The 9,721-nt window shown below is 41.2% G+C and overlaps 1 long non-coding RNA gene across 1 annotated transcript; it reads left to right on the forward strand.

Moving 5' to 3' along the window:
- Nucleotides 1-271: 271 nt before the first annotated feature.
- On the forward strand, nt 272-9,512 carry LOC119877571. Its single transcript, XR_005379019.1, has 3 exons — nt 272-540; nt 6,345-6,600; nt 9,357-9,512. It is a non-coding gene; the product is annotated as an uncharacterized LOC119877571 (long non-coding RNA).
- Nucleotides 9,513-9,721: the final 209 nt, after the last annotated feature.

Consider the following 9,721-nt stretch of genomic DNA (forward strand, 5'->3'; position numbering starts at 1 on the left):
TTTCTCAACCCACATGGAAACCTACATCATCTCTTCCTTCTTCCTGTGACTAAAGGCATCACCAGTCCAAAATCATGTAGGGAACAGTCATGGGGAATGTGACTCCATATGTCATGAGTGACTCCATTCCCAAGAGCAAAAGGAAAGAAGGAGTAAGACTCTGTCCGCAGATCTCATCGTTGTGCCCAGGAGGCTGCGCTGTTATTTCCTTCATGGTTCAATGCCCCATTGTGACCTACAATGCACATGAGAACACCGCCTGCTACCCCAGTGTAGCTCAGAGAGCAGATCCTGCCTTCACTTACAGGACGTGGTGCTCACCATGCCCCTCCTCCACAGTGTAGGATTCCAGAATACCCACCTGTTTCTATTCTGCACACATGAGCTCCAGGAACTACAAAGTCAGCATGATTAAGGTCCTTGTTCAGGTGACCAAATGTCAGAGAGGGCAACTGAGGATAGGACCCTTGTGATGGGAAGAATAACTGGGGGGTGTCCTGAGAGGAGTGCGGGGGAGTTCCCTCAAACTGGAAGATTAAGGTGAGTGGCAGATGACAAGTTGTTAAGTTCACAGGGGCTTCTCTGACCTGACAGGAGCCTGAGCTTTGAAAGGATCAATCTTTTTCCCAGGTTTTTTGTATCTATCTATCTTCCTCATGCCCTCATCCATTCACTCCAACACATTCCACAGGTTCCTCAGATAGCTCTCCTTTGGAGGGGCAGGGGCTCTATGCTGGAGAACCCGCAATGATCTAGGCAGAGGAGGTCCATTTCCTTTGCCTTAGATAGTCCTCTCTCACCCTGCACTTTTTGCTTAACCTTTTCTCCTCTCCTGGACATCTTGTAACTTTTGACTTCCTATCCCTCTGTTATTGATTTGGTTCTCCAAATATGAATCACCTCCATTTTCAGAGTACATGGTTAAAATCTCCACTTCATCTGGGATTCCACGAAAAATGCCTCTCTCATTCTTCAACAGGCCCAGCGAGGGCCTTTCCCTGAACCACAATTTTCTATGACAGAGTTTCATAATTCTGTCTCTGACTTCTTCTTCTTACACTTGCCTTTGTCTAAGACCAGAAGCAGAGACGGGCAAATATGTGGAGTAGATGTATGGGGATAGGCCACTACCTTATATAGAGAAGATGCATCTTTACAAGGGAACCTTAATTTTGTTGAAGGTCCATGAATCTTTCCTAGAATCCTCATTCAGATCCTTCCTCACTTGGAGAGTTCAGAGGTGAGGCAGACCCACACATCTCAGGGGAGGACTGCTGGTCTTTGACAACCTCCTCCCCTAAGGACTCACTTAGATGGTCCCTGTTCTCCTCAACACAAATTACCCTTATTTTCACAATCTGACCTTTTTGTTATTCATATGTCATATCCCATCTATATCTATGTATTTAAGATATTTATATACATTTCAGATATTACAGCATATTTTAAAATTATGTACTTTATGAATATCTGGGTCTTAGAGATTCAATGCTGAATAACTTCTATAACTTCTTTATTTGTAACTGAAGAAGTCTCAGTAGTGGAACATATGAATCAATTAAACAAGGTACCATTATCTGGGAAATAGTTTATTACCAGAAACTTATAGTTACTCACTGCATGATTCCAGCATAAACAGACAATAAGGACATCTAATTGGAATGAAATATAGTTTTTTAAAAATCAACCTTCAAATAATCCAGCAGTCGTAGGTGTGCGTCAAATCTTGAGGGTTATTCCCTAGATATCATTGTTCTCAGAGAAGGGGAATTATGGTCCAGTGAGGAGATGGGGGAGATGTTAGAGCTTGGAGGAGGGAGGGGAAGCTGGGGAACCAGCAGAGAAAGGCTGCTTATAGGGAGGAGGGTGTCCTCTACCAGGGGCCACATCCTGAGGAAGCAAAGAGCTGGAAGCATATCTCTCCTCTCCTTCCTGCCAAAATCACTGGGTCAGGAACAAAGAGGGAAGCTCCTTCCTCACCCCACCTCTTACTACTTCGACTGCATCAACCGGAGAATTCTTGGTCCTTGTGAAATACATGTTTCACAAATGATTACATAGGTTCTAGAAAACATAAATCAGGTGTATGTCAAACTGGAAAAGAAGAAAAAGCTTTAGGGTTTTCTATTTTCCCCATAAGGGGTCGAGGCAACAGCCATTTTATTTAGTCATCTATTTTTTCCTGTGCATACAGTCAATCATGTGAGATTGCTTATTTTAAGGTCACGGATGCAGAGCTTCCTTCTCATATTCTTTCCTGTTTCATTACTTGTTCCTACTCTTCCAAAATAGGGAACAAACTCTATCATCAATCCTCAATGAGATCTATCTAGTATCTCCCACAGGAGTTCAAGTGGTAATGCCCTATCACAACCAGGTAGTGTTGTCTATATCCAAAATGAAGAAGCCCAAAAAAGATACTAATAAACAATTCTATTTAGGATAGCATCAAAAAGAATAAAACATTTAGGAGGGAATATAGCGAGTAGGAAAAAATTGTAAACTCAAAACTACAAAAGATTGCCAAAAATTAAGCAGATTTCAGTAGTGAGAAGACACGGTGGCAATGGATTGGATGACTTAATATAGTGAAGCTTCAACCACCGTCATCGAAATACATCTACACACTTGGTGTCATCCTGCCATTTGGACACTCTCCTGGTTCAATCCTTCACTGTCTACTGTTCATCCCCTCTGGTTCCCTGTTAGGCAAGATGTTAGACAATAGCTGTTTATTGGACTCAGATCTTAGACACATAACTCCAGTGACTTCCATGGAACTCTGTACAATATTTCTAGGTTAGAGTCCAATGTAATTAGAGTGCAGGACCATGATGGTTTCAGTGCAGGGGAGGTTGAAGAACACCTCAGAAGTGAGGAGAGGTCCATTTATAGTAAGGCTCTCTTAATAGGAATCTTCATGCTGAGTAAATAACAGAATGAGCCTAGAAATACAAAGTATATCAGAGGGACAAACAAATTAGAATTTCTGGCTAACATTCAGGGGAAAAAATGATCTCAGACAAATCAGTAGGGGTGGAAGACATATTTCCCCTGATGGCATTATATTGTCATAGCAAATATAGGCTGAAAAGCCTTAGCAGTGAAGGATGCAGACTTGACAGGAAATCTATATAGTAACAAGAAAACAACAACAACAGCGTTCAAATGAAAGAAGAATTCACATAGAATCATTAGAAGGTGTGAACCATCTTGGTACCCTGAGAACCTTATGACCTTTACTTGTTTCAAGAGGATGATAGAGTTGTAAGGACCTGAGGCACCTGGAAGAAGCAAACTCAATGACAGATAATTCTGAAGTATCTGGTAATATGAGCACAATGCAATTTATCATGTATTTAACTGTCTGGAGACCATTAGTTTTTTGAAAATAACTGTCAGGGCCAAAATTGACAAGGGCAACTCCTCATTCTCCTTTCCTGGGCAGTGACATTAAAATGATTGAGTTGCACAGTCTGGACACCATTCCAAGAGTGTTGGGTGGAGTCAGAGGAGATGGTGGGCTAAGCATGTTAGCGCAGCAGGGGGCGCTGTCGCATGGGTCCTGTGAGACCAGACTTCTGGGCCAGGTGTCTAAGAAAATACACAAATACACAAATTCTTGCAAACTGGGCAGGCTGTGTCCTCAGTGAAGTATTGTGCTCCCAGGAGTCCCTGGAGTCTCATGAGTTCTCAGTTCTGACTCAATTTCTCCAGGCACATTTCATCCTCAATCCCCATGGAGTCATTTTCAGAGCTGATGTTCAGGCAGAGGGAGACAATCAAATACCTGGTCAAATTTGCATTTTAAAAAATCATCAGTATTGCTACCTGTGTCTAAGGTGAGAGACCTTTGATGAGGGGCAAATGGGAATGCCACCAGTGAGTCCTCAGGGATCAGAGTGGTGGGGCTTCTCTGTCCTGTCCTGATTCTTCCCTTTACCTCCTCCCTCATCAACAAGGGGTTCCTTTCAGTGATGAGGGAAAAGATACAGAGGGCGGTCATTTGTAGACCCTTGCTCTCATTATTTGCACAGGATGGTCATCTCCCCAGTCATCCAGTTGCCTTATGGTTCAAGCTCTTCTTCAGGGGGCTAAACTGGAATATGCTATGCTGTCGTCTGTGGTAACAGATAATTTTTTCTCTTAGAAAAAAAATTCATATTTGCATCTAATTTCTAATCTCTCTCTATATACATAATATATATTTGAAATATATTGTATAAATATGTAAGCATTAAACATATGATAAATATATAATGTATTATATTTCAAGACTATTATTCGAATGAGAGAGAGAGAATGTGTGGGGAAGGGCAGAGGGGAGGAGTGAGAAATTTTAGCAGATTCCATTGTAGAGGTGACAAGCAGATGTGGGGAATTGAGACCGGACGAACCTCCTGAGTTCTGTCCTCAATCCATTGGGCCTGAACAAAATGGCTTGTTGTTTGGAAGCTCATTTGTAGCATGTATGGATTCAGACTGTGTGTTCTCTAGGCCTTGAGATGGGATCGTCATAAGGACTTTTACTACCATCCCTGGTGTCACCCCATACCATAGTTATTTCCTCTTCACCAAGTCATTAGAAACGCTGGCACATTTGGCCAACCTCATAGGCAAAGATTATAGCAGCAGAACAAAGACACTTGGGGTTTCAGAAATACGGAAGCCGATGGAGAGCAGCTGGTGCCCTGACTGGTATGGTTCCACTTCTAGTATGATCTGGATGACTGGAAAATGTGATGTGAAATGTCTCTTAGAGAAGATGTGTCCCATTTCCCCTGAATAATGACAAAAATAAAACCTAACAGACAAAATCAATAAACCAGAGACAGAATGTATTTCAGATAAATTGCCAAACTTCTGGAGAGTTGAGCAGTCATAAATATACAGATACAAATATATATAAGAAGGAAAGAAAGGATATAAAGAGAGAGAAAGAAAGAAAAAGGAAGAAAGAAAAAGGAAGGAAGGAAAAACACTATACAATGTATTTCTCAAACAAAGCACAAGAAAAAACACGTGGCTAAAAAGTAAGTTAAAGACATTACCAGATATATCACAGAAGGAGATAGGGAGATTTCATATAAACATGTGATATTCTATTCCATACTATATATCATTAGGGAAAAGCAAAAGCAAATATGAATGAGCTACCATTGCACAATTATCAGAATAGCCAAAATCCAGTAGACTGACATCAGATAGATTATGAACAGAAAAAGAATCATTTAAAATAGCACCAAATGGGGCAGCCCCAGTGGTTCAGCCATTTCGTAGTGCCTTCAGTCCAGGGTGTGATCCTGGCGACCAGGGATGGAGTCCCGTGTCAGGCACCCTGCATGGAGCCTGCTTCTCCCTCTGGCTGTGTCTCTGCCTCTCTCTCTCTCTCTCTCTGTGTATGTGTGTGTGTGTCTCTCATGAATAAAAATAAAATCTTCAAAAAAATAAATAAAATAAATAAATAAAATAAAATAGCACCGAATATGCATTGTCGCCACCCATACTCTCAATGATATGTCATGTTAGTATGACACATCTTCCCAATGATGCACTAAGAACATCAATTCACTTCTGTGCTATTTTTCCCCAAATCCATAAAATTAATGTAATCATGAGAAAAAAATCAGATAAACCCATGTTCTGGGACATTCTACAATATACCACACCAGCTGTCTCCAAATTCACAAAATCAAGAACAGAGAAAGCCTGAAAACTGATACATTGGAGAATTTTAGTATGTCCTTATGAACATTCTACAATATACCACACCAGCTGTCTCCAAATTCCCAAAATCAAGAACAGAGAAAGCCTGAAACTCATACATTGGAGGATTTTAGTATGTCCTTATGAATAAATGCAATGTTATTACTTGGATTGATTTTAGGCAAAACAGTGTTAAAATAAGTAAATAAATAAATAAACAAACAAACAAATTTTGAAATCCAGATTGAGTCTGCAATTTTTTCAGGATTATCACACCACTGGTAAATACTTGTTTTTATAAACATATCATAACAACACAAAATGTTACCATTAGAAAAAGCTGGGTGAAACATAGAGATCTCTATCCCATATTTGTATTTATTTCCTTAAATATAAACTTATTACAGAATAAAATTTCTATACACAAACAAATAAAAGAAAAAAGGAATAAAAATTTCTTCTCTCCACTCCTCTGCATTTAAGAACAGAAAGACAGATATTTGTGCTCTACTGGTTTCCAGCCGGCCTGTAAAACTTATCACATTGAGTTTTTGGTTATGGAATGTATTTGTTTTTCTTTACACTGTAAAGAGTAATGTAAAAATAACAATCAGGTTCTTTGTCTTTTATTTACACAGCTTGAGAGTCAAGATAAATCTCCTCCCTTCCAGCAGTTCAGCAGGTTCCCCACCATTCTAGCCCTGGAAGAAAGAATTCAGAATGGGCACCATGAGATTCCCCAGCACTGGACAGCAGGAAGTGCTCCCATTCATGCAGGTCTTCTCTCTTACAACTGAAATGTCCTGACACACTACAACAAACAAGTATAGGAAGACTTTTGAAGGTAGAAAGAGGAAGAAGGAAGACTTCAAACAAATTGAGGAAAATGCCAAAGTGAGTACCCTGGTTCCTTTTCTTGTGTTAGGTCCCCTACATGTAAGACAAGATCCTGTAGGTTCCTCCAACCAAGAAACATTCAAAGGCTGAGATCCAGAAAATCAAACCAGAAAACACTAAATCTCAAAAAAAAAAAAAAAAAAGAAAAGAAAAGAAAGAAAACACTAAAACTCCAAAAGCAGCAACTCCTTTGGTCAGAGGATATGTAGATAAGTTGGCCTGAGTGGAGGAAATATTTGGACAAACCTGCCCATGATTTGCACACACTAATGAATCCCCAAAGGGTATCCTCATGCAGGGTTCAATTATTGCTCAGCAGAGACATGGTGTCCATATCCTCCTGGCAGAAGCAGGCAGTGTCCCAATACCCATCCGCCATGGTGTCAGCTACTGAGGAGATAGCTGAGCCTCCATCGCATGGGAACATCATCAATTCTGGGCAAGGCAGTCCTAGTTGACTAGTTTGCACTTCAGGTTTTCTCACCCATGATTTTGGCAGATACTGGGGAGATCATATGAACTCCCTCGCTCAGCAGGGAGAATGAATGCAGTGGTACATGGCAAAGCTGGTTTGTTGCCATAACCCATTGCTAGTGGCGGTCTGAACACTGGGGAACTGAGCCTGGGCTCTCCTTGGGCCTCGAAACACTGAAGTATGATGCAGGAGGCAAGGGAGCTGGACCTGTATTTGATCCTCCACTCCCTGGTGTCAGTGAGGGCAAGGAATGCAGTGGGGAGCAGAGGATCCACTCCCTGAAGGAAAGCAGCTCCATTCAGTCCTGTGCATCCCACCATGGTGTTGACAGGGCCCAGGAACGAGCTTGTCCCACACCCCCACCTGATAAGAGCTGGGAAGTGGCAATCACTGCCCCACCTTCTCCAGCAGAGAGTAAGCAGCAGAGTGGTAAACATTTTCATTTGAGCCACCTGGAAGCTGACATGAACACCCTTCCCCTTTTGCTGCACCTCAGCGGGAGGATCGCTTGTTTGAAGAAAAATAACTGAGGATCAAACATATCATTATATAATAGCCATAATACCCAGGATCCAATAAAAAAGTATGACATGTCAAGTACCAGGAAGATAAAATCCTGAATAAGAAAGGAGAATCAACTGACACCAGCACTGAGATCACTCACATGCTGTAATTATTGGACAGGTAGTTTTAGGCAACTCTCATAAAACCCATGTGGTGTAAAATTACAAGCACTCTACAACAAATGGAAAAAATAGAAATGCAGAAATTAAAGAGAAATCATCAAAACAAACCAAATGGAAATTTTAGAACTGAAAAAGATAACAGAAGTCATTGACAGAAAGGAAACTCTCCAGAGGGACTCAAGAGTAGGTAACACTTCTTTTTTTTTTTTTTTTTTTTTAACACTTCTTATTTGTTTGTTTTCTTGCTTATTTGTTGAAACCAATAATGGGCTCCATTCCTCCTGCACAGTTCCCTCCTCCTTGACTGATCCGCTGAGGCTGTCACCAGGGGGCTCTGTGCACCTGCTCAGAGCTGGCCAGGCCTGAAACCCACTGAAAAGGTTCCACCTGCCTGGGCCCTGCACTGGTGCTTACTGCCAGAGGGAGAGATGACAGCAGCTGTCTCCTCCCAGGGGACAAACCCATAGCTCTCACCCACTCCAGAAATCCACCTTGGATGGAAGCCACTAGCTGGGCTGAGGGTCCAGAATCAGATAGAATTGTGGGCTCCTATTTACACAACATACCCCCAAGCGCACCCTTCATCCCGGAGCTGAGGAGGAGATAAACAAAACATCCCAAAAGAAATAAAAGTTAAACTGAGATATGACTTCACACCAGTCATAACAGCTAATAGACACAACATAGGAAACAGCAGGTGTGGGCAATGGTGTGGAGAAAGGGGAAACGTCTTGCACTATTGATGGGTGTGCAAATTTATGTAGATCCTTTGGAACACAATTTGAAGGATATTCAAAGCGTTAAAAATAGAAATACTCTGTGATTCAGCAATTACCCTCCTGGTATTTACCCAAAGAATACAAAAATAATAGCTCAAAGGGATACATGCTCCCTGATGTTCATAGTGGCATTTTGAGCAATACCAGAGTGAGCCCCACTGATAAATGGTTAAAGTTATATATATATATATATATATATATATATATATATATATATATATATATATATGATGGAATATTACTGAACCACAAAAAGAATCACATTTTATCATTTGCAAAGATGTGGATGGAGCTAGGGAGTATAATGCTAAGTGAAGTAAGTCAATCAGAGAAAGACAAATACTATATAATTTCACTCATGAAGAATTTAAGAAATGAAACAATGCATCATAGGGGAAAAAGAGAGGAAAACAAGAACGAACCCTTAACTCTAGAGAACTAACTAATGCTTACTAAATGGAAGGTGGATGGAGGGATGGGTTACAAAGGTGGTGCAGGGGTTTAGGAGTGCACTTGTGATGAGCACAGTCTCATTTATTTAAGTCTTGAACTACTAAATTGTACTCCTATTACACATTGTGTTAATAATTGAAATGTAAAGAAAAACTTAAATAAAAAAGAGACATCCCAGAGACCAGAGCCAGTTTTAAGGCCAGGGAATCTGTGGAAATTCCACAGCATGATCTTGACTCCTCTCCTTCTTCTCCCCTTCCTCAGCCACTTCCCATGTTCATGGGGATCTCAGAGGCATCCTTAGGAGGGATCCATCCACCTTTCTTCTTCATTCCTAACATGTGCCTATTTTCATTTCAGGGACCAATTCTTAGATCGTGGTGACTCAGGAGACTTCATGGCAGTGTCCCCAGGAGGGACAGTCACTTTCAGGAATGCCTCCAGCGCAGGACTCTATCCATACTGGATCTAGGCAAAGATTGGCCAAGTCTGGAGCATTTATTTATAATAAAAACAATAAATACTGATTTCTCAGGCTCCCTTCTTGGGAACAAATCTGACTTGACCAACTACTAGTGCCCAGCCTGAGGACGAGGATGAGTACCCCTGGGGGCTACACTATAGTGGTGCTGGGCCCAGTGAGAAACCAAGATGAGGAAGGGACACATACACTTTGTTTCATCAAGTGTGGATACAAATATCATGTGATTACTGACATCTAACGG

This window comes from Canis lupus, chromosome 26 (assembly GCF_011100685.1).
Source record: "Canis lupus familiaris isolate Mischka breed German Shepherd chromosome 26, alternate assembly UU_Cfam_GSD_1.0, whole genome shotgun sequence".
NCBI lineage: Eukaryota > Metazoa > Chordata > Mammalia > Carnivora > Canidae > Canis > Canis lupus.